This window comes from Zophobas morio, unplaced genomic scaffold (genome assembly GCF_036711695.1).
Source record: "Zophobas morio isolate AGI-343-1 ecotype UQ-CSIRO unplaced genomic scaffold, CSIRO_AGI_Zmor_V1 ptg000029l, whole genome shotgun sequence".
In the NCBI taxonomy this organism is placed as follows: domain Eukaryota; kingdom Metazoa; phylum Arthropoda; class Insecta; order Coleoptera; family Tenebrionidae; genus Zophobas; species Zophobas morio.
The window spans coordinates 10195605-10222535 of NW_026972134.1; the positions used below are offsets into that span (position 1 = coordinate 10195605).

The 26931-nt window shown below is 39.0% G+C and overlaps 1 long non-coding RNA gene across 2 annotated transcripts in view; it reads right to left on the minus strand.

Moving 5' to 3' along the window:
* Positions 1 to 5966: 5966 nt before the first annotated feature.
* Positions 5967 to 26931, minus strand: part of LOC135137768 (uncharacterized) — a 69496-nt gene continuing 48531 nt past the window's right edge. Inside the window, exons 1-4 of one of the 2 annotated variants that reach the window (XR_010281933.1) lie at positions 9841 to 11127; positions 9476 to 9777; positions 6325 to 6444; positions 5967 to 6202 (exon numbers count right to left, since the gene is read on the minus strand). This is a non-coding gene — a long non-coding RNA (uncharacterized LOC135137768). Of the gene's footprint in view, positions 6203 to 6324; positions 6445 to 9475; positions 9778 to 9840; positions 11128 to 26931 lie in introns of those variants that run through there. The other variant, XR_010281934.1, reaches the window with a different exon arrangement.

Genomic DNA, 26931 nt, shown 5'->3' on the forward strand with positions numbered 1-26931 from the left:
TGATACGGAGGATCAAGAAAATACACAATATGGCGACTCACCTGATGTTTTCCAAAATAAAGTCCTGAAAAATACCATTTTGGAGTTGCGAGCAACAATTTCTGTCTTAGAAAATAAACTGGAAGAATCAAGGTTGGAGATCACTTATTTGAGAGCCACTGCGGAAAAACAGAATCAACGTACTAAACTTTTCGCAACAAAAGATGAGATCAACGCTGGCTTTAACACACTATTAGCGGAACTGAATATTATTAAATCCGAAATATCTCGAAAGAATCTATTGACATCAACATCACCGACAATTTCTGATAACAGGTCTGCACAAAGTAATACCACAAAAACATCCGTCGTAAATATTTATACCAGATTCAAACAAGGCAAATAATTATCAACTGATTCACGATGAACAAGTGAATGTGATGAATAAATTGATAAATCTCACTAATTTTGAAATTAAACACAACGATAACGTCGAAAAGACAACGCTTGGTAAAAACACCCCAGATGACAATGATTTTGTTCTAGTAACACACAAAAAAACGTAGACGGAGTCCTAAAAAGCAAGATAATCAACATGAAAAGGTAACAACGTTTAATAAAGTGAATTCACAGCCTATAGTGGGAAATTCGTCCAAAACATCCTTAACTAGTGTTCCCAAAGCACGTGTAGCCACTTTTCATATTACCAGATTACACCCGAGTACGACTATAGATAAGGTGGTCGAGTATCTTTCAAATACAACCAATGATGTTACATGTGAAAAACTTAATGCAAAAAAGCCAGAAATCTACTCATTTAAAATTACAATTCCTGCATCTCTGACCGAAACAGTTATGGACGCGGAATTTTGGCCCAAGGTGTAACCATCAATAAGTTTTTTCGCAAAAGGTTGCTTCCTCTGAAAACTCCGTAGCTCTAAATTGTCCTTCTTGGGATATGACAAATGACCTTTTGCTGCTCAATATTCAAGCACTTACAACAACAAAATGTGATGTCCTTTTTGCAGAACTTATTAGTAACAATATTAAATTTCTGTGTCTAACCGAAACTTGGTGTACAGCAGCAAGTGCAGAAACATTCAACTTTCCAGGATATAATTTGGCTGCATTTTTCTCCAGAAATGAATTCAAGGGTGGCGGAGTCAGCATCTGGAGCCGATCGGATCTGCAAGCAACTGCTCTCAATATATCAAGTTATGGTCATGATAAACATTTTGAAATCTGCGGTGTTACCTGGGACAACGGTGTCAGGGTTTTTTTATTTACATGTCACAGATCACCTGGTAGCGATTTTAACCTTTTCTGCAACAAACTCTGCGAAGTACTGGATATGTTTTATAAGAGTAATGCTTATGTTGTGATATGCGGTGATTTTAATGTCGACCCTATAAGAGATCGTGGAAGCTTTGACTATCTAAAACACACTTTAGGTACATATAATTTAACCGATAAAGTCAAAACTCCCACTAGATATAAAAATATTCAAGATAACGTTTTCACTAATATACCTAACACAAATTTCTGTACTACAGAAGAAGTAACATTCTCTGACCAGAATGTTGTGTACTGTGATGGTTACTTCAAAAGATCAACTGGTATGACAAAAAAACCTGTATCTCAAAAACGAATTTATAATGAAACCAACGTAGCCAATTTTATAAACGATATTAGTAGTGAAGATTGGGGACGCCTATACATAGCTATATGAAGATGTTAATTCTGCTTTCGATTATTTTCACAATATTTTTATGCAATACTTCGAAAAACATTTCCCATTAAAAAAGGTTCGCAATATCAATAGTAAAACATGGATAAATGATGAGGTCCGACTATCAAGTTTAAAATTGCGCGATCTGTATAACTTGCAAAAAAAGTATAGGATTTTAAAACCAGTCTATGATAATGCAAAGAAATTGCATCATTTGTTAATAAGTACGACTAAAAAGAAGTATTATCAAGGGCTAATGTACGGTTCGGATAATGTCTTGAAACGTGCCTGGGATGTGTTTAAGCAAATGTCTAACAAAACCACTAATCATACAAATATTAATTTGAGGTCTAAAGGTGAATCTGTGGATGACTCATATCAGGTTGCTAATGTATTTAACACGTTTTTCCGAGATGCACCTAAGAAGGTGGTGAACCAAATTGCAAATGCCACAGACTTACCCTTTCAACAACAGTATCATAATAGCATGTTCTTAATGCCATTTACAACAGATGAATTAATAAGTCTCTTAATCAATAAACTCAAATCCAAAAAATCCTCAGGCTCTGATGATGTACCGACATATCTGATAAAGCGAGTTATTGCATACGTGGCGGATGAATTAACATTTTTAATTAATCTATCCTTTGAAACCGGGTGCTTTCCACAAAAACTAAAGCTGAGTAAAGTTGTTCCAATTCACAAAAAAGGTGAAACCTATGATGCTAATAACTAACTACAGACTAATAACACTTAATTCTAGCTTTTCAAAAATTTTTGAGTACTGTTTTCTATCCAGATTGCAAACTTATATAGATATAAATGACATTCTAAATAAAAATCAGTATGGTTTCTGACCAAATTTATCCATGCTTGATGCAGTAAGTCACTTTTATGAAACTCTTTTAAATAGAATAAATAATGACGAGCATCCTATTGCTCTTTTTTGTGATTTGAGCAAAGCTTTCGATTGCATTAATCATGGAAAATTAATGGAAAAGATAGGGCATTATGGTATCCGCGGAGTGGCTCAGGAATGGCTACAGTCATTTCTGGATGAGCGCTCTCAGTACGTCTCGATAAAGTATTTAAATGTTGAAAAGAACTCTGTATATAATGTAAATTCAGACACTTTAACTACTACAATGGGAGTACCTCAAGGGTCTGTTCTCGGGCCAATTTTGTTTGTGCTATATATCAATGATTTATTTAAGAATGTTGGTCCTGATACTCGTCTTAACTTATACGCGGATGATACAACGTTACTCATCTCAGACAAAGACCCAACAAAAATGCAGCGTATCTGTAATGAAGCTACAGACACGGTGTTAAACTGGTTTAGGGCAAATTCTTTATATTTCAACCAAAATAAAACCAAATATCTCCGGTTTCACCTAAAAAATATACAGTTTGACCTAGATAATATAACCTTGTCGCTGAATAATAACAACATATCGAGAGATGACAATGTTAATTTTTTAGGTCTAGCTATAGATGATAACATGTGCTGGTACACGCAATGTGAAAAATTAACAAATAAATTATCTAAGACATGTTTTTTAATCCGTAATATCCGAAGTGTATTCGATATAGGGCATTTACTAATGATTTATTATGCTCAAGTAGAGTCTCAGCTCAGGTACGGGATATGTATCTGGGGCTTATCATCATCATTACAAAAGGTTTTTCTGTTGCAAAAAAGAATTGTGAGAGTTATGGTAGGGGTATCACAGAGACAATCATGTAAGGTATACTTTACTGAATTAGGAATTCTAACTTTACCGTCATTGTATGTTTATGAGTGTTGCACATATGTACATAAAAGTCGGGATAAATTCATCAACAATTATGAAATTAATGACAAAAATATGTACAAGACAAAAAAATCTGTTTCATGTTCCATTAAAAAAAAAACCATTTGTAAAAATTGTTTGTTTGTATCAGGTTTAGAAATGTATAATAGGTTACCTATGGAAATTACAGCTACTACAAATTTGCGGCTCTTTAAAAATAAGCTAAAATATTATTTAGTTAAGAAGTGTTTGTATACAGTGAATGAATTCTTGGTTTGATTTATCTTGGTAAATGTATTCTCTTTTGTTTTATTTTCTATACTGACGATTTCCATACAAATGTATTTGTCTCTCTGGAAATAAAATTATTATTATTATTATTATTAAATATTTAATTACATTAAAAATATAACAAACTTGGAAATATTTGTAGTAAATTACGTGTTCTAAAATTCATCTTTTCCTTTGAAGAAACAAGAGTATCCAATTTTCATAACCAGATAAATTTTTATTAACGATTTATCATTCTTCCGACAATTTTAAAACGTTTGCAAAATTTCATACCATTCTGTTTTGCAATTTCAAATTTAAATTGTAAAATGTATTTTATAACATTTAATTAACATTTACTATTGTAAAATTTGGATGTGATGCCATTACATTCTTGGTGGTGCGTAGGGTTTCACCATATACACGATCTTCTTAAAGTACACATCAAATTTCATTATAATTGGTCCTGAACAGCAGACAGACAGATAGAAACGAGAAACAAATTTTCATACTGTAAGGTCATAAAATGTCTCGAAAACATGAAAGTGGCCATTCGTTCGACCTGAGTACAATACTTCCTTAACTTTCGCTTGAGAAGTAAAAACGTTATTTTGATTGACAAATTGGTGAGCTCCGGTTACAGGCATTATTAAATATCGTTTCGAGTAATAATAATAATCAGTGTATTCATAGTCTAAATGTCGTGACAAAATTTTGGCATATCCAAAGCGACTAGTATATTCAATATACCTATTATTATTTATCGGCTTAAACGACGAATTTAAAGCTGCAACACAAAATACGTCATTAACAAGGAATACGTGACAATGTTTTTTTTTTCAGTTTTTTATCATTACCAAAATTAAAAACGATTTTTCGATAACTGACTTTGTTTGGAAAGTATAATAGAATAATTAAGGTTTGACAAGTATTCAAAATGAAAGATAATAAATTTCTCGAATCTTAAACTGCAACCCAAAATACATACATTATCATCGAGGAGTAAATAGACAAGATATTTTGCGTTAAATTCACTTTAAATTCGTTGCTAAACTTAAATGCTTTTGAAGTAAGTGGTAACTTGTCATTTCTTTTTTTATAGAGTATTTAGTAAATTTAGTTAATCCAAACTATTTAAAAATATTTCACTTTTGTTAGATTGCACTACCTGTATTAATTGTGTAAAAATTATTTAAATTTGGCTTAATCATGCCCAAGTATACTTAATTACTCATTTATACAGAACTTGCCTCGCCCCTAGAGTACAATACAATAAAAATAATATTGTTATGTGGGTTGCCTACTTATCCAGTGTAGATTTTTAAAGCAAAGCTATGTATTTCCATACTATTTTACGAGCTCTACAAAGTTGGAGTAAATTAGATGCTTTCATGGCATAAATTAAGCGGATATATGGAATTTGCTCCAGAAAGGAGCCCCCTTTCCTGACATATTATCAATATACTCAAAGGCAACCCTAGTGCGTGTGTATTGTCACAATTTATACGAATCTTCTTAAAACTTTCAGCCAATTAGAAATGGACATAGTAATTTTATGGTTTTGTCTTGGATTAGATGGATCCTATTACAACGTTTTCTTAGCTTCAGCTCGGAAGTACGGACTAGATTAAACTTTAAATGAATTTATAACAATTTGATTTCCGGTTCCAATTCGATACAGACATCTAAAACTATACTAGATGAATAGCCAAAGGAGGTTATTACGAGTACTTGTAGAGATTCGGTTTGCCCAAGACATTAAATTATAAATATTTTGTGAAAATTTTCAAAATTGAACGAGGAAAAAAGTGAATAGAAAGCATTTTCTGGAATAACTGTAAAAATGGTGCTTTTTTTTTTGATAAGTATACCATTATGAAAGAAAATTTCATAATTTTGATATTTTGGTAAGAGTGATTACATTTAGTTTTAACTCTGCGTTGTCAATTTACATAAATTAAACACGTATACTCGGCCAAGTCATTAATTTTCTCTTAAAAAATAATAAAAACCAAAAATATGGTGCATTTGTATTTTTTGACAAAGTGATGACGACTGGGTTATTTAAAGTAAATATCCATGTATTGTCAATTGTTGTTTATTATAAAATATACTTTTTATTTATTTATCATATAGAAATATTATTATTTATTATTATTATAATATTGTATAAAAAAAGTACAATGTGTAATTTATCTAATAAAGTAGGAAGTAAATATTTACAAATGCCACAGCAGTATTTATAACTTATTTGATTTAAAATACATATTATCTACTGTTGATTTTGATGAAATATCAAACGTCGAGGTTGATTCTGGTGGAGTCGCCGAGGGATTGCTATGGGTAGTGACTTCACTGCCTTCTAAAATAAGCGAGGTATCTAAAGCCGTTATTTCCTCTAAATGCCCAACTGATGTTGATAAAGAAGTACCTGAAAGAGAAAAGCCATGGATCGATTATTATTCATCACTATATTATCACTAGGCATTAAAGTAAAATCACTTAAAATTGTTCAAAAGTCATACTGTCGTGTATTTATTAAAACGAACTTACCGGGTCGAAAAAAGTTCTAATCGGTCTACTCAGCTTTTTTATTTTTTCTTCTTTCTGCAGTTTCCTTTTTCTATTTTGAGCACTTGATGGTCTATTTTTGCTATCTGCTAATTCGGTCACCTAGAACAAAGCACGAAAATAAGTACGACTAAATAAATATTGCAACAGCTAGTACTAGAGGTAGATAGAGACTACACTACTTTCACTTTAGAAAAATATCGATAATGAAATAAATTAAATCTTTATGTAAAATTACTAAAATTTGTATTAAAAAAAAAACTGTAATTCCAAACCATGAAGTATGCCCGGTATGGTTTTAGAATTTTCTAATGATGGTCACTAAAATTACACATTTTTATATCTTAAGACCTAGAACTGTGGCGGCAGAATAACACGTCGGTAAGCGAAGAAAGATAAGTCGCCTCATGGTCTAGCGGTCTGGATGCTTGCCCGGAAAGCGAGAGGCGTGGGTTCGATTCCCACCGAGGTAACAACATTTTTCTCCGCTTACCTATAGAACCAGTAAGAAATTAATTTCCTTAAGTTTCAACGTAGATTATAAATCAAACAATACAGCCTGATTTCTAAATATGTGCAATAAAAAAATAGGGAATAGCTCACAATAACATTTTTGCACTTTGTAAAGTTCACGTTCTTAAATGGTAGCAATGTCTAGAAAAAATTATTTGAAATTAAATATAAATTGTTATACACGCCGCTGGTAGTATTCCTTGACCTACTTCTTTCAATGAATGGCACAGAACGACTCGGATTAAGAACCAAAAAAGTGACTGATAAGAAACGTGCAAATACACGAAAAGGGCCAGTCATGTATCAGTTACTTGACAGAAACGCTAGGTTGGCCCCCGAATTGTGGATCGAGTGCTTTCCAAATCGTGAGATTTCGTGTGCGCGAACATTTGCATTAGTGGTACAGCATCTCCGAGATCATGGTACCTTCAACGTCCATCTCACGATCGTGGCCGTGATAGGATAAAAAGAATCTTGCAAGCTGAAGAACAAATTTTGGAACGCGTCGAAGAACTGCCCGACATTTTCAACGACGGCTTTCCACAAATATGTGGGCCGGTATCGGTTGGATAAAACAGTTAGTTTCTGGAAATCAACAGTGTCCAGAAACTATCGAAGAGGTTCAACAACAAGTGGAAGTGGTAGCTGCTACTGTTCGTGGAACTCCCGGTGTTTTTTTACCTATCAACAAACATGTTGCGACGTTCTGAAGCCTGTATTGCTAGGCAAAGACATTTTCAACATTTCTTGAAAAAAGGTAGTAGCATTCTAAGTTGCTCTTATTTTTGTTCTAATAAACAATGTGGAATCGTTGTGGCAAGGACCAAACATCCGTCAGAATTAAAAGGCGATCACCATGAAGCATTAACAAAAATCGTGGCACGTGGTGGCTCCAATGAAGATGGGTTTGGTGGATAATATCGTGAGGATGCCGCTGACATACGGGTGCTGTAAGACAAACTAAGTTAGTTGAAGAAAGACAAAATAAAATTTACTAAAATAATGAAATGAATTACTTTTTGGTGCTGGTTCAGGATAATCAAATCGCTTAGCTTTGGAGAACATTCTGGGCTTCGGTGGTTGTTGCTGTGGAGCACGACGAAGACAAAATTATATTGAAGCAATTTTTTTGTCTGGGAGGGGAAATGCCTTGGGCAGACCATCATGTTGGTTCTCGGCACGGGGTACTGGGGGATTGCAATAAATTGCTTGCCACCTTAAAACCTCTCCATTTTCTACTGAGGTACCAAAACTTCGTCCTTTTCACCTGGGTCCTGACTTCTAAGTGGTCACAGAGAAGCTGTCGAACTTCGTGCAGAAATTGCTTTAACTTCGGAATGTTTGCGTCCCGAAGAATCTGGTTGTTTCTGACGAACCAGGCGACCTTGAAAATTTGTCGGAGAATTTTTGTGTCTAGGACTTCCAGACGATGAAATTGGGTTTTGGAAGGCTCGTAGCTCCAGGCTACTGAGGCATAAGAAATGGTGGGGCGAATGATTGTTCGATAGAGAAAAAGTTTGTTCTTGCTCGGCATCTTGCTGCGTCTCCCGATTAGTAAACTGTTTGTCAATGAAGACGCAGAGACATTTTGTTTTGTCCTGGCAGGGGATGTCCTGGACGAACATGGATTAAATCAGTGCTGAAGGAAACCCTAAGCGTAGATGACATGCGTGGGCCTGCCAAAGCCATCATCCCTCTGAAGAGGGGTGGTGTGCTAATCGAGTCGTACAATGATGTGCAACGACGCAGAATTGGTGAGCTTTTGAAAAAAGACACTAGGATCGAATACCGAGAGGTTAAAAATGTGGAACCGGTCATACAGATGAGTGGCGTTGAAAAGGGATACACGGATCCTGAATTGCTGATCGAAATATACAGTCAAAATCCCTTCCTTGCGAATACAGTTGGGCCAGATGGTTGGAAGGCTGGACTTAAAGTGCTGTCACGTAGGCAATGCAGAAACAAAAATAAGTAAAATATACTGATGCAGGTAATGCCGTCGATTTTTAAAGCCATCGAAGCACATGGAAGCAAAACTATCTTGGACTTGCTGGCCGTCTACGTGGAAGAGAGACTGAGAGTGGCAGTCTGTCATAGATGTGCGCAGTTTGGACATGTGCAAAAATACTGCGCTGAACACAAAGTAAAATGTCCGAAATGTGCCGGGGATCACCCTCTCAGCGAATGCCAAGCCGACAATAAAAAATGCCCAAATTGTGCCCGATACAGCAATTTGGAAAATGGGTCACACGCTGCCACTGATGCCGAATGTCCTCTTTATAAGAAGCGCCTCGAAATTGAAAGGAGGAAAATAAAATATTCTGACGAAGTATGCGGTTGAGGCTTATGCAGTATAACAGTCAAAGGTCGCTAAGTGTTATGGCAGACATTGAAAGTAGATTTAGTGAGGACATAATAAACGTTTATTTGCTGCAGGAGCCATACGTGGCTCATGGTCTGGTCTGTGGACTAGGTAGCGGACTTAATGTATATTGCGCCGGTGACTGGCCTAAAGCGGCTATCGCGGTAAGAAAAAGTGTGTGTGATCTTGTTTTAAAAAGTAAACTGTCAAGTAAATATCAATGTGTGATCAATGTAACAAAGGATGGTTTTAACTTACTTTTAGCTAGCCTTTACTGCCAGTACGGAGGCGACATGGCGACTGACATCATGCATCTACGAAGAGCTGTGTTGGGTGCTGATAGGATGCCGCTGCTCATCGGTCTCGATGCTAATGCTACATCTCTGGTGTGGCATAGCAAGAACCTGAGAGAGAGAGACTTAAGAGGCGATATATTGACGTCTGGTTCGAGTGACATTGATGTTACTTTGGCGAATCTGTCCTTGGAACAATCTTTTCTTTGGGAGTGGAGCGTAAGACCCGACCTCGGTGTTAGCGATCATAATCCTATACTCATAGGGCTGAAAACGAGAGATCTTGACGACAATTTGCGACAGGATGAAACAGTGGTCACAAGAACTTACTGTCTGAGGAGTGAGGAAGAGAAGATTGCGTTTCGGTATAGTATCTTAAGCAGCGCTGTTTCCCTTGGGTTAGATGATTTTCTACGGATGCCTCTTGTAGAAATGTGTCGTACAGTAGATACTTGGGTACAGGAACCATGCCAAGTGACTGTGCCTAAGAGATTTGCGTGTACGCTGGTGGACACCTCAGTTGACTGCAGCGTAGGGAAGTTCGTCGTCTCCGACGTGCGTACCAAACAAAACGAAGAAATAGGGCTAATGGAAGTGGTATGCTAAGAGCTGACGAAGAAGAATTTGAACAAATTAAGAGGAGTTGGAGGGTGGCTAGCCGGAGGTATACAGACGAATTAAGAAAAGCCAAGTTCGATCATTGGAGAGACTTTGTACATATGACAATAAGGCACGGCAAAGATCCTTGGGGAGACGTCTACAAAACTTGCAGAGGTCGACGGCGTGCAAGGGAAATAGCAGCTATAAAGTCAGGGGATACAATCTCTGGAACCTGGAGGGAGTCAGCTGAGACATTGCTCAACGCCTTCTTCGGAGAACATAGACCATTAGATGTGGATTATCCTGAAAATTTGAATGGAAATTTGCCGATAGAGGAGCTGTCTGTCGCCTGAGAAGGTGGCAGAGGCCGTAAAGAAACTAAGAAGTCAAAAAGCATCGGGTTGGAAGGGATTACTGGTTCCATCGTGAAGGAATTCCATAGGGCAGTTCCAGAGTTCTTAAGGGCAGTGCTGCAGCGCTGTATAAAAGACGGTACATTCCCGGATAATTGGAAGTAGGTAAAGGTAATAACTCTTCTGAAAGCTTCGGATAAGCCAAAGGACCTGGCGAAATCGTATAGGCCAATTTGTCTACTCTGCTTGGAGCAAGGTTTTGGAGAAAGTAATGACAGACCGGTTACAGGAAGACTGTCTCGATAACGATGCGGTCATATTCCCAACTCAGTGTGGATTTAGAGAAGGCAAATCAACCGTAGATGCTTGGATGACAGTTGTAGACCGTGTTCGCGGATGTCCTCATTAATATGTTTCGGGCCTTTTCATAGACTTTTCAGGCGCCTTCGACAACATCAGTTGGAACTCCATATTAAGAAGACTCGTTGAGATAGGATCAAGAGATGTAATGCTCTGGAACTCTTACTTCAGACAAAGAAAAGTTACCTTGGAAGGCAATACGCAGTCTATGAAAAGGGGGGTTAGCAGAAGCTGCCCGCAAGGGTCGATCTGCGGGCCAAACATCTGGAACCTAGTAATGGATACCCTGCTACGCCAATTAGATAGACAAAATGTGATCTGCGTCGCGTATGCCGATGACTTACTGATTATGATAGAATCCAATAATTGACCCTTTTCCTGTAAGCAAAGTGAGTAGACATTATATAAATTCCAATGATACAGAGTGAGACAACATCGCGCAGGCGAAGTCAGTTTTTTGGAGCGCCAAGTTAAAATTAACCAATGAGCGACAGATTACGCATGTGTAGCCGGTTGCATTCTGTCAAAGCGGTTTGTTGTCACAGGCCTTTGCTCTGCTGCCGGAGTGCCGGATACTATTTCCAACGTGGTTTTGAAGATGCGTGCGCACGGAAAGTCACTAGGGAAGTTTTACGATCTTACAGGAAAAGGGTCAATAGAGTCGGGCTAGAGAGAAAAGGGAACGAGTCCATGAGTATTGTTAGGGAATGGGTCGAGAGCGTTGGATTGAAGGCGTCCGAAGATAAAAGTGTGTGCATGTTGCTGAAAGGCATACTTGCCAACACCAGACCGCCATGGATTTGGAATGGCTCTAAAAACCTACCGTATAAGAAGTGTACGAAGTATCTAGGAATAACGATCTCAAAGAAGATGAGTTTTCTTCCGCATTTCCAGGATATGAGGCTACGTCTAGTTAAGTTAACGGGACGATTTAAAAGGGTCCTTAGAAAGAGATGGGGTCCCTCGCTAGCTCCGATCCGTAGCTGGTGGAGTGGACTCTTCTCGGCAATCATACTGTATGGTGCAGAGGTGTGGTACACGGAAATTGAAAAAACATACATAAAAAAAGCCATAGACCGATGTCAGAGGACAGTCACATATGCAGTTCTGCATGTATATCGGACGGTTTCCACAGAAGCTATGCAAATGCTATTGGGGGAACTCCCGTGGCACCTGCAGGCGGTAGAGAGGGGAATAATCCACACAATTAAGAAAAATAAACATTTTCCCGTCAATAGATATGTAAGAGAAGACGAACTGCAAGGGGTCTCGTTAAATCAAAAATGAAATAGCATTCGAGAAAAACTAGGTGTGATCTGGTTCGAAAATTGGACACAATCGGAGAAGGGTAGAACAACATACTCATTTATTCCGGATCCCAGACAAGTAAAGAATAAAGATTTTTATTCGCCATGTTTAGAGTTGTTTATTCTAACCGGACATTGATCGATGAACGCTTACCTATTCGATAAAAACCTATGTGACACGTCGGAATACGATTGCGGGAGCCCAAGTAAAGATTGGCGACACATCTTGTTTGAGTGTCCATGCTATGATGAGTTCAGGAATTGGAACCCCTTGGAGGTTACCCCGAGGAATCCCTCTAAATTCTTTAACAATGGCACACTATATGACAAGCTTAAGGTCTTTTGTATTAAGGCCTTCGAAATGAAGGAAATCAAGGAATATCAATAATACGTAAAGATGCCTTATAATTTAAATAACCATATGTTACAATCTGTTCAGCAGATTAATGATCGAGGTGTTATAATCGACAATAAATTAAAATTCTCAGATCACGTCACGCGTATTGTAAAAAAAAGCGAATATTTCCAGTTACCTATTACAGAAAGCATTTGTTAAACCTACCAAGGAGTTATTCAAAAACCTATTTGTTTCATACGTTCGACCTATACTTGAATAGGCCAGTGTGATTTGGTGTCCCAGCTTGATCAACGACAATGCAAGATTGAGAAAGTACAACGTCGGTATACAGAAACCATTGAGAATTTGGGGAAGAATCCCTATTCAGATAAGCTTGCCTCACTAAATCTCCTATCTTTAGGAAACCGTCGTATGCTTAATGATCTAGTTTGCACATATAATATACTGACCAATCGGTTTAGCGTAGATCTTGCTAACATCTTTATCCTATCCGATACATCACGTGTACGCGGTCATTCCATGAAGATATATCACGAAAGATACAGAACCAGATGGCGTCAGCATTTTCTGTCTAATAGGGTATTTAGTGTGTGGAACAATCTGGATCCTGAATTTGTAGATTCCGCCAGCACCGCTACATTCCAATATAAGATTACGACCCATCTCCTTAAAACACAATAAAACCCTAGCTGCAAATCGAGCACCCTCTCTGGGACAAGTAGTAAATGCCTAGCTGCTCATTATGTGTTCGGAGAGCATAACAGGCCCCAGCCTCTGCTCTAAGTTTGCAATAATAATAATAATAATATACCTGAACGGAGTGTGATAAAATCGGTTCTCAAACAGAGTCTTTCTTTTGATCGCCCTTAGATCTGGTGGCCTGCTGATAGAGTCCTATTCGGACAGGCAGAGGAAGAAGATCGGTGAGATTCTTCAGAGAGACAATAGAATACAGTCCAGAGAAGTCAAGAACATTGACCCTGTACTGTAATTCTGCGGGATCGAGAAAGGATATGAAGACGGGGAGTTTCTAACTGAGATTTTCAAATAAAATTTTTGCTAAACATTTTACCTGTAACTTTAACAAAGCTGCAGTCACTGTTCCTAGTGGATTATACGACCACATGTCCGATTTGACAATCGATTTACCTTCCATTTCAGAGTCTGACGGCTTGAGTGCTTTGAGAAAGATTAAACCAAATTTCATCTCTGGTCATGATAATATTCCGGCTTTTCTTTTATCTGATTGTGCTTTTGCGTTGTCATATCCTCTAATGATATTATTCAACCTTATTTTAAAAACTTGCACCTTTCCGGACACCTGGAAATTGTCGGTGGTATCACCTATTTCCAAGAATGGCAAAAAGGATAAAGTCGAGAATTATAGACCCATCTCGCTGGTTTGCAATTGTGCTAAAGTCTTTGAGTTTGTATTACATAAAATTTTTCTTTTTTCCCTGCACAATAGAATTACCGAATTTCAACATGGTTTCGTGAATGGCCGATCAACGACCACAAATCTGTGTGCATCTGACGCCTTTGAGTCGAAACAAATTGAGCATACATTGATTTCTCGAAACCCTTTGATAAATTGAATCATAATATTCTATTAGCTGAACTACTGAACATTGGACTTTCTGATTCTTTTGTGAAATTAATTCGATTTTACCTATTTAATCGATCTATGATTGTTAAATATCAAGGCTACCAATCCCATGAAGTTGAAGTTTGCTCCGGAGTGCCTCAAGGATCTGTGTTAGGACCTCTCTATTTTGTGATTTTTATTAATGATATTATTGTGAACATTAAGTCCAACATTCTCATATATGCTAATGATATAAAAAATTTTAAAACGATTTCTAGTATGGAGGACTGTCTTATACTGCAGAATGCCTTACTATATTTCTTCACTGGAGTAATGGTAATCTACTTCCTGTCAATTTTGACAAATCCTATATAATGTCTTACACGAATAACAATTTACATATATTTATACAATTACACGTTAAATAACATTTTCTTATCTCGGGTTGATACTTTTAAAGATCTTGGTGTTATCTTTGATTCGAAACTCACTTTTCATAATCACATTAATGCAGTTACTTTAGAAGCTTTCAAATCTCTCGGCTTTATTATACGATGTGGTTGTCATCTAACAGATATAAATTGTCTTCGTATCTTATATTTCGCTTACGTGCGTTCAAAACTTGAATACGCTAGTGTTGTCTGGTTCCCTTTTCAAAAAACCTATATTGATTCCTTAGAAAAGATTCAACGGAGATTTTTAAAATATCTAATGTTTAGGGCTGATGGCAAATACCCTCCTAGAGGATTTCCTCATGTATCCTTACTTGACATATTTCACATTGATGATTTGAACACCAGACGGGTTAAGATAATGAAACACTTCCCGCCTCGGTATGTAATATACTATTTTATATCCCACAGTTATCCTCACGTAATCGGTTTTATTTTTATCTCGCCACTCCCCGTATTAATATTGTAAAACATTCGCCTATTTATGAAATGTGCTCCTTATATAATCCAAACTTATATGATGTGGAATTATTTCGTTAAGATAAACTCTTCCTATCTGGGTAAAGTAGTAATCTTCTAGCTACTGACATGAATTTTGTTACTTTCATTGCATTTCCATCGTTATTAGTTGGTCTGTCATTGGGTTTGTTTTCAACCTGTTGACCAACTCAAAAAAAAAAAAAATCAAAGAACAGTTAGACTTAGACAGATAGAAGGGTGGGATTAAGATTGTAAGTAGGAGAGAGTGCCGAAATATAGAAAAAGAAAACATTTTCGTACAGGTCAGTCCTCAGCAGTGACGGCTCGTCAGGGACGGCAGGGTCGGCCAGGCCGTACCAAATAATTTGAGAAATAAGAAAACAATTTTTTTTGAAAATCCAAATTTTTTGTTAGCATTTTTGAAAGACTGATACCATAATTTTTAAAAATTAAAAAATTAATAAACATAAATAAATAAAAATAATTACTATTAATTTCTAATAATGAAGACACAATTTAATGTTTTAAATTCATCCCGGGGAGAAACTATTTTACTATGTCAAATGCCTATATAGACACGGGCCCGGCCGGCCGATGCGGTGAAAAATTACCAACAGTACTCTACGAGCTACGGCTTATGCTTTCCGATCGGTATATGGCTACGTTAAGTTACAATTCTGGCGTAGATTGAAACACCCAACATCGGCCGATAGCGCTCTGGCCGATTTTGCCGCAGACGCAGACGACACCGTGGATGCGGCGTGCTCGTTTCTACTTATCGCTCTTGTATTTTATTCATTTCCATATTTACAGTTTTTCATTATCCTTAATTAATACCTTAATGTAAATACAGGATTGTGAATTATAAATTGTTAAAAACTGATTAAAGAACTATGCATGTCAAGCATAAAGTTTCAAAGTTTAAGAAAGTCGTTAATAAATTTAATTTAGTTGGGTAAAATTGGATGATTCAAACAATACTGCAATCTTTTTATCCATCAGTTGATCACATATATCTTAATACGGTATATTCCTAACTGTAGAGTGTTGAAATTGTATTCATCTCCTGTAATAAAAAATATTTTACATAAAATAGTCCGCGAATTCCCGTATAGTTTCCACCCGCGGTGGGCCGGCCGGCTCGGTTGTAGCGATCCAACGTACTTGGACGATTAGTAAACCGAAGATGAACGAACGATGAATATTTTTGACCAGTGTTGGTTGCACGTTGTACGAAGCGCTTGATTGAATTGGTAAATAATTAAATATATTTATATTAATTCGTATACAAACTCACGATGGACACTTTTCGCAATATAATTGACATGAATGGTGACTTGGTTAAATATTTATTAATACATAAATTTAAAGAATTAACTTATGGCCTGCACCGTTTCCAATTTTGAAAATCGGCCACCGCGTACGGCACTCAGTTGTTTCGGCGGCGGGTCGCAGGTTCTCTCGAAATTTAACCTCTTTGCAGTCGATTTTATTGAAAGGATGTAAGGGGGAGACTGATTAGTGGGCGCCAGGTAGTTAGTAAATAAAATGTTTTATGAAACTAGCAACTACCAATTTAGTTTCAAACTATTGAAAAAAAAAAAAAAAAACATAAGTAAGGGACAACCGATTTATCAAATTAGGAAGAAAGAAAAAAAGAAAAAAAAAAGATTAAAATATTCACACTACTTATTTCGACACAATTAAAGGCCGCGCTTACGTAAGCTTGGTTTACAACGAATTAATTATAACTAAGAATAATTCTTTAGACTAGTGCCTGAAGGGCGATGGTACTATATTTGACGTGTAGGGCGCAAATTCATAGATTGGAAAAATCTGACCTTGGGCGTTTCCAGAGATAGTGATGTTCCGATTAGCGGTAAATTATTTCTGGCGTACCGGCGAAAATGTTCCAGGCCGTCCTCAAATTCGAGAGCTTCAAAAAAGTCAAACGAGAAGCCGTGCCGCCTTCAAGATGGCGTCGTCAAAAAATCTTGGCTTGGTTCGACGTCGCACACGGTACCAGACAAGAAAAGGAAAAACCCTGAAATTTCCAAGCGGTTCACTTAGACGGAAAAGACAGTTTTAATAATTACCTCAAGTGGCTGCTGAGGGTTTTCAAGCAACGAAAAATTTGGTGCGCAAAAATGACACAAGTCTTCACCACCGTGAACACTCTCGGAAAAATGTCGCCGGAAAAATCTTAAAAACCAAGAATCGTCTCAAAGGTTGGGGTAGATATTAAGGTGACCAATGCGCTGTCGGAGGTGACCACTGCCCAGCGGCGTACACGTAAACCAGAAGGGACTGAGACATGGATTCGTTATTAGCAATTAGAATTCGCCAAGACAAAGCATAGCACCTGGTGGAAAAATGACCAAGAGACGGCAAGAAAATTTTCAGAGTGGTGAACCGGGACTTACTGATTATTCCAGGAGTGACGGGAGACGACGCTGACCGGAAGTCGCCTTAAAAATGGGGGACCTCGTCACTCTGACGTAGCGAAGGTGTCGTCGATAATTAAAAACGAAATTGATAAAGAACCGATAACGATACTTGATAGAAACGTACTCACTCAAAAGAGGGAGCTACGATGATGAAAATAATATTTTTGGTTATTAAAACTAAACGCACTACGGCAAAAAGATAAATGCTGGAAAGGGTTGAAACGACAAAAAAAATGCAAAATTTTCCGGTGAAGCCTGAGGAAGCCAGCACTACCTGGTTGATTATAGCATCAACTACGCTAAAACAACCTGAAGGGTTGAACTACAAGTGGTTGATTATAGCATCAACAACGCTGAAATTTTACCATCGGTAAAAGAAAAACTAAGATATGAATAAAGGGGAAAGGACAGAAGAAACAGGTCCATTAGAGGACTTTTACCTCAAGCAGGACTAGGCTGATGGACTATTCTTTTCCCGGCCCAACACAGGAAGACGTAACGCATGTTACACTGCACCTCCCCTACGAAAAAAAAAAGGTTGACGGAAAGGAAACCTTTTTAAGAAGTCTTATCCAAGAGAAATGGAGCCGTACATCAAGCAGCCGCATTCCTGTGTCCTCCCTGGTGAAATAAATCATCACAAGGCTGATAACTACGCGTATCACACGTCCTAAGAAGGAAAGTCTACGTAAAACCTCGTCAAAGAAACTTTGGACAGGCTGTCACAATCGGGTTAAGCATAGGGGTGGGGCGCAACAATAAAATCATAACGATGATTGGCGGTAAAACTCTAAAAAAGGAAAGAATCTGTAGGAATACTGAGGAGAGAAAATACTTCATAGAAAACAAGACGAAAGAGGCCTGGGTACAGCAAAGAACAAGCTTACCCGAACGAAACGTCCGAATTTGACCCGAAATAAGGCTTCAAGTCCTTCACGTGGTAACGACCGGCATTAGTATTGTCGTCATTCGTCAATCGGTATACTAAAGGCGAAATTTTTTCGACAATTCTAGCGATTACGTATTTTTTCGCAAGTTTGGCGGACACCTTGCGTCGTAAGTCGGACATCACATGATTCCGCCTCCATACCTTATCACCAACATTATATTCTACGTTTCTACGTTTTGTATTATATCGATTGGCGTATCGTTGATAAGCCGCGTGGAGTTTTTGGCGTATCTCATCGTAAACACTGGTGGAAAGCTGTTCGAGTTCCAAAGAGTACTGATCTCGATCACCAGGATATAAATCAGCGCTAGGTTGGTCGTGCAGAGACCCATAATATTTACCACTAAGAGGCACGTATCTACCGAAATTTAAATAAGACGGGGGATACCCAGTGACTTCGTGTCGCGCGCTGTTAATCGCGAATCGTATTTCCGATAAATTTTTATCCCATAGCTCGTGACGTTCTTCTAAATATGAGCGGATAGCAGTACCAACAGTTTTATTCGTTCTTTCAACAAAATTTGCTTGGGGATGGTAACGGGCATTGAACCAGATTTTTTGTACTTCGTATTTATCGGCGAAACGTTTGAATTCCCTTCCCGCAAACAAAGTGCCATTGTCACAGACTATAAACTGTGGTGTACCAAAAGTCAAAAATACTTGGTCCTCTAAGATTTTTATCACTGCAGGCGCGTTGGCCTTTCTGAGTGGAAATAAGAGTGTATACTTGGTAAACCAATCCGAAATAACCAACAGATACTGATTTCGATTAGGTGAAGGTGGGAACGGTCCCATGAAATCAACCGCAATGACTTGCCACGGGAAACTGACGCGTTTCTCTCTACCCATCAATCCAGATGGACCTACATTGGGGATCTTTTGCTCCGCACATACTCTACACTTCCGGACGTACTTTACCACGTCCTTACGCATTTTTGGCCAGTAGTATAATTCTGACACTCTTCCTAAAGTTTTAAAGACTCCAAAATGGCCGGAAGTAGGAGGAGAATGGCAATCCTCAATAGCACGCATCCGTTTTGAAACTGGTACTAAATATTTCCATTGTAGTTCGTTGGAAATTGTAGGAAAATGGGGTCGAACCTTTTTATAGACTAAGTCATTTTCTACCTTCCACAATGGGTATTCTAAAGGATTTCGCGAGATCGTGTCCGCTAAAATACGATACGATTGATCTCCATCGTCCGGCAGAAAATCTATCGCACTAATTTGACTTGGTCTGTTATGTGCTCGCGAGAGTGCGTCTGGTACTACATTGCACTTCCCTTTACGATGTACCATAGTGAAATGATACTGGCGTAGCTTGAGCACCCAACGAGCTAATTTACCCGTTGGCTCTTTCAAGTTGTCAAGCCACAGAAGGGAGTAATGATCAGTAATCAATGTGAACGGAGTACCTTCGATATAAGGACGGAAAACTTCGGTACAGAACACGGCAGCCAGACATTCTCGTTCCGTCACGGAGTAATTACGTTCGCTTCTCGAAAGCGATCTACTGGCGAAAGCTATGACTCGCTCGCCTCTTTCTAGATCCTGCGTCAAAACACCTCCGATACCGGTGTCGGAAGCGTCGCACTGTACAACAAACGGCTGTGAAAAATCTGGACTAGATAATATAGGTGCGGAAACCAAAGCCTGCTTTATGTTGGTGAACGCAATGTCGGCTTCTGGAGTCCAAAGGATAGGAGCCTTTTTATGTTTGTGTCCCTTCAAAAGATCGTTAATCGGCGCGCATATGGTCGAAAAGTTCTTAATAAAACGGCGGTACCAACCGCACATTCCCATAAAGCGTTTGACTTCCGTTGTGTTTGTTGGTCGGGGGTAATTGAGCATCGCTGTTATTTTTTCCGGGTCAGTCCTTAAACCGTTAACATCCACGACATACCCGAGATATCGTAGTGAAGACTTAAAAAAATCACACTTTTCCAAATTTATTCGAAGATTCGCTTCCTTTAAACGCTGCTTTATTTCTTTAAGCAATTCGGTATGCTTATCAAATGTGGCGGAAGTCACAATTATATCGTCGAGATATACGAATATGTTTGGCTCATATCTAGGACCAAAGATACTGTCCATTACGCGCTGCATGTTTTGAGCGGAGTTACAAAGACCGAAAGGCATAACTTTGAAATGATAAAGACCTTTTCCCGGTATTGCGAATGCGGTTTTTTCGCGAGAAGTCTCATCGAGTGGCACTTGCCAAAAAGCTTTTCGTAAATCAATCGATGAAATATACTTAGCGTCCTTCAACATACTCAAAATTCGGTCTACACGCGGCAAAGGATATGAATCATGTTTCGTAATTTTGTTAAGTCTGCGTGCGTCGAAACAAAAACGTTTTTCGCCGTTCTTTTTAGGAACCATCAACACGGGAGAAGACCATGGACTGTGGGACTCCTCTATAACATCTAACTTAAGCATTTCGTCGACTTCATCGTGTAAGATCTTCAACACCGCTGGAGACATTGGGTATTGACGAAGTTTAAAAGGTTTTTCGTCGCCGGTATCAATTGACATCGTCAGTTTGTTTGTTCGACCTAAACTTTTGTCCCCGGAAATTTCACGAAAGTCCTCAATAATCAAACGAGCGATTTCACGTTGCGCGGGACTTAGAGTCAGTTCGGAGAGTGAAATAGCGTCGACATGAGGCTCATTTTTCAATTCAAATTCTACTAGATCATCACCGTCGCTAGACAAATGCCACGATTTCTCCTTAAAATTTACTTGAAGAGAAAATAAACGACAGAAATCACTACCTAAAATCAAAGAATGATCCAGAGACGGTACTACATAAGCTTTAAGCAATCGTAAAGAATCAGAAATACGCACGGGTAGCTCTACGATGCCTATCACTTCCTGGCGGCGATTATCAGCCGTAGTTACAAAATTTATGTCAGACTTATCCCATCTAAGCCCTAATTTAGTTAGGATGGAAATTCCGGTTCTTCCAACGATAGAATTATTAGCTCCAGAATCAAGCAATCCCACGAGAGGCACATCGAACACATGAGTGGAAATATATGGTCGATTGTCGTTGTCGCGTTCGATAAACAAAGGACTTAACTGCCGCGAAAAGACACAAAACTTGTTTACAGTTCTTAACCAGTCAGACCAGTTGGCCTGATCGAATTTCGGTGGTGTTTGAGTATGAATGTGAGCCTTGTGATTTGCGATTCGGGGGCACAGAGGCTCTGACTGATCTTTTGTGACCCCTTTTACTCGTTTTTTGAACACTTCTTACAAGTGTTCACCGTAACACCTTTCTGGCCGCACCGACGACAAAATACTGTAAGACGGGCTGTACATGCTGTATATGTGTGGTTGAGTTGGTCACAATTCCAACATCTTATTTCACGCTTCAGCGGGTTCGTCGTTTTCGACAGTTGTGGCTGGTTCGAGTCAATTGCGAGAACTTTCGGGGGCGCATATTTGTGAGTACTGCTTTTAAGTTCCAGTGCTTCATCGATCTTTTTACAAAGTGCGGAGAGCGCATCTACGGAATGAGTATCATGTAACGCGATTGATGGATAGTAGTGTGGTGATATGTTACGCTTGATCATTCTTAACTGTACCTCCTCGTCGGGTGTTTTTGAAAGGCGATTAAACAAAGCTCGGATTTCGGAAATGAATATAAAAATTGATTCGTTTGGACGCTGTTTGCGAGAGCGAATCATATCCATGATCTTTTCATCGTTATCGTCCGATAGGAAAACTGTCTTCAACAGACTTACTAAAGAGGGCCAATCGCTAACTGTATACTTTACAGATCTATACCACGTCAAAGCTGGTCCAGTAAAGAGATCGTACGCGGAATCAAACAACTCTTCCGATGAAACTTTTCTAGCTTGGGCCAGGTCGTTCACCTGTTCCAAAAATTGCAAGAGACTACCTTTGCCATCGAACTTCAGATTCCATTTATAGACGGGCACGGAATTCGAATTAACGGACGGAAAATTATTGTCCCGATTTGCGCGGGGCCCACTCGTCGTCAGCGGAGTAGAAAAGCCGAACGCGGTGCCAGGTTCACCTCCTACCGATGGTGGTACCTTGGCCAATAAATCAGCCTCCAGTTCTAGAATTGTGGAGTAAAGCAGACGCCGACCGTTCTTTTCCATCTCTTCTTCCTCATCAGGGACGATAAGACGCGAATACCTTTGCATGACATGTACTAAACGGGAGTGAACTGCCCGAATTTTTTCGTCAGCTTTCGCGGAATCACCATCGATATCGATTATTGACGCCGTTATCGCTTCCAAGGTATGGTTGATCTGCCAAACCTCGTTTTTGTAAGTCAGATCGCTTGTAGAAACGATTTCAAGTTCCCTACTAATTGCCAGTGCCGAAACCAAAGAATATTTAGGTATAGGCGAACCTTGCGTTAGGCGCCCCTCCCCTACACATAAAAATGCAATTTTACAGAACAGTTTTATTTATATTTTTTAATAAGTATGCAAAACAGATACTATGATATAATATGAAAAAAAAAGAAAAAAAAATCGAGATTATACATGTAGGTATATAATATGTATAAATCTATAAATATTATATAAGTTCAAAATAAAACCTACATTAAAAAACCTGTCGCACCGGTTACATGTTTCTGAGCTTCCGTTCAAAATAAAAAAAGATTAGTATGACATAATTCTTGGTATAGTTTTGGAAATTTCATTCTACCCTATAATTTATTGACGATAACGAGACGGACAGTAGTAGAATGGTAAGAAATATTTATGGCTCACACCAGTTCACTCGAATTTGTCTGAGAATATTTGGCAGGTAGTTGTATTCATAAAATAATGGTCATTTCCGTTCATAAGTAACGATGGTCCCAGCCCGGACCTGGATTATTCTGCTTTCTAAAATCTGGGGATTACCGGCACGCGACAACTTAAGTTGTAAATATCTCTTGCTATTGTACTACTGTGCGTTTCGTTATTGCCAATAAAATTTTATAGGGTACAATGAAATTTCCAAAAGTATACAACATAATTTTTGGACGAATTTGGCGCCCCTTGCCGTTGGCGCCCCTAGGCAAGGGCCTACTCGGCCTATAGCTAGTTTCGGCACTGCTAATTGCCCTTGATACCAACTTGGCCTTACTGTCAACACCATCTCGAGAAATCAGATCACGAATTTTTAACTCATAATCTAGTTCATCTTCCGAAAGATATATAGGATCAAAAACATCGAACGTCAACGCCATAGTAATATAAAAAGAAGGTGCCGATGTTGAGAACAATAAGTCTTAGTTAAACGAATAAGTTTTATAAGAATGCAGTGACTAATAGAAAATTCAAAGACTAATCAGCTCCAGATGTTAACTGCCCTGATCTCACATACAAACTTTCAACAAAAATCGACTGCTTCTCTGGCCCCACGTTGGGCGCCAAAAATAAGTGCACCGTTTCCAATTTTGAAAATCGGCCACCGCGTACGGCACTCAGTTGTTTCGGCGGCGGGTCGCAGGTTCTCTCGAAATTTAACCTCTTTGCAGTCGATTTTATTGAAAGGATGTAAGGGGGAGACTGATTAGTGGGCGCCAGGTAGTTAGTAAATAAAATGTTTTATGAAACTAGCAACTACCAATTTAGTTTCAAACTATTAAAAAAAAAAAAATACATAAGTAAGGGACAACCGATTTATCAAATTAGGAAGAAAGAAAAAAAAGAGATTAAAATATTCACACTACTTATTTCGACACAATTAAAGGCCGCGCTTACGTAAGCTTGGTTTACAACGAATTAATTATAACTAAGAATACTTCTTTAGACTAGTGCCTGAAGGGCGATGGAACTATATTTGACGTGTAGGGCGCAAATTCATAGATTGGAAAAATCTGACCTTGGGCGTTTCCAGAGATAGTGATGTTCCGATTAGCGGTAAATTATTTCTGGCGTACCGGCGAAAATGTTCCAGGCCGTCCTCAAATTCGAGAGCTTAAAAAGTCAAACGAGAAGCCGTGCCGCCTTCAAGATGGCGTCGCCAAAAAAGCTTGGCTTGGTTCGACGTCGCACACGGTACCAGACAAGAAAAGGAAAAACCCTCAAGTGGCTGCTGAGGGTTTTCAAGCAACGAAAAATTTGGTGCGCAAAAATGACACAAGTCTTCACCACCGTGAACACTCTCGGAAAAATGTCGCCGGAAAAATCTTAAAAACCAAGAATCGTCTCAAAGGTAGGGGTAGATATTAAGGTGACCAATGCGCTGTCGGAGGTGACCACTGCCCAGCGGCGTACAGGTAAACCGGAAGGGACTGAGACATGGATTCGTTATTAGCAATTAGAATTCGCCAAGACAAAGCATAGCACCTGGTGGAAAAATGACCAAGACACGGCAAGAAAATTTTCAGAGTGGTGAACCGGGACTTACTGATTATTCCAGGAGTGACGGGAGACGACGCTGACCGGAAGTCGTCTTAAAAGTGGGGGACCTGTCACTCTGACGTAGCGAAGGTGTCGTCGATAATTAAAAACGAAATTGATAAAGAACCGATAACGATACTTGATAGAAACGTACTCACTCAAAAGAGGGAGCTACGATGATGAAAATAATATTTTTGGTTATTAAAACTAAACGCACTACGGCAAAAAGATAAATGCTGGAAAGGGTTGAAACGACAAAAAAAAATGCAAAATTTTCCGGTGAAGCCTGAGGAAGCCAGCACTACCTGGTTGATTATAGCATCAACTACGCTAAAACAACCTGAAGGGTTGAACTACAAGTGGTTGATTATAGCATCAACAACGCTGAAATTTTACCATCGGTAAAAGAAAAACTAAGATATGAAGAAAGGGGAAAGGACAGAAGAAACAGGTCCATTAGAGGACTTTTACCTCAAGCAGGACTAGGCTGATGAACTATTCTTTTCCCGGTCCAGCACAGGAAGACGTAACGCATGTTACAGTACATACGACAATAAGGCACGGCAAAGATCCTAGGGGAGACGTCTACAAAACTTGCAGAGGTCGACGGGGTGCAACGGAAATAGCAGCTATAAAGCCAGGGGATACAATCTCTGGAACCTGGAGGGAGAGACATTGCTCAACGCCTTCTTCGGAGAACATAGACAATTAGATGCGGATTATCCTGAAAATTTGAATGCAAAATTGCCGATAGAGGAGCTGTCGCCTGAGAAGGTGGCAGATGCCGTAAAGAAACTAAGAAGCCGAAAAGCATCGGGGTTGGACAGTTATAGGAATTACTGGTTCCATCGTGAAGGAATTCCATAGGGCAGTTCCAGAGTTCTTAGGGGCAGTGCTGCAGCGCTGTATAAAAGACGGTACATTCCCGGATAATTGGAAGTCGGCAAAGGTAATAACTCTTCTGAAAGCTTCGGATAAGCCAAAGGACCTGGCGAAATCGTATAGGCCAATTTGTCTACTCTGCTTGGAGCAAGGTTTTGGAGAAAGTAATGACAGACCGGTTACAGGAAGACTGTCTCGATAACGATGCGGTCATATTCCCAACTCAGTGTGGATTTAGAGAAGGCAAATCAACCGTAGATGCTTGGATGACAGTTGTAGACCATGTTCGCAGATGTCCTCATTAATATGTTTCGGGCCTTTTCATAGACTTTTCAGGCGCCTTCGACAATATCAGTTGGAACTCCATATTAAGAAGACTCGTTGAGATAGGATCAAGAGATGTAATGCTCTGGAACTCTTACTTCAGACAAAGAAAAGTTACCTTGGAAGGCAATACGCAGTCTATGAAAAGGGGGGTTAGCAGAAGCTGCCCGCAAGGGTCGATCTGCGGGCCATACATCTGGAACCTAGTAATGGATACCCTGCTACGCCAATTAGATAGACAAAATGTGATCTGCGTCGCGTATGCCGATGACTTACTGATTATGATAGAATCCAATAATAGAGTCGGGCTAAAGAGAAAAGGGAACGAGTCCATGAGTATTGTTAAGGAATGGGTCGAGAGCGTTGGATTGAAGGCGTCCGAAGATAAAAGTGTGTGCATGTTGCTGAAAGGCATACTTGCCAACACCAGACCGCCATGGATTTGGAATGGCTCTAAAAACCTACCGTATAAGAAGTGTACGAAGTATCTAGGAATAACGATCTCAAAGAAGATGAGTTTTCTTCCGCATTTCCAGGATATGAGGCTACGTCTAGTTAAGTTAACGGGACGATTTAAAAGGGTCCTTAGAAAGAGATGGGGTCCCTCGCTAGCTCCGATCCGTAGCTGGTGGAGTGGACTCTTCTCGGCAATCATACTGTATGGTGCAGAGGTGTGGTACACGGAAATTGAAAAAACATACATAAAAAAAGCCATAGACCGATGTCAGAGGACAGTCACATATGCAGTTCTGCATGTATATCGGACGGTTTCCACAGAAGCTATGCAAATGCTATTGGGGGAACTCCCGTGGCACCTGCAGGCGGTAGAGAGGGGAATAATCCACACAATTAAGAAAAATAAACATTTTCCCGTCAATAGATATGTAAGAGAAGACGAACTGCAAGGGGCCTCGTTAAATCAAGAATGAAATAACATTCGAGAA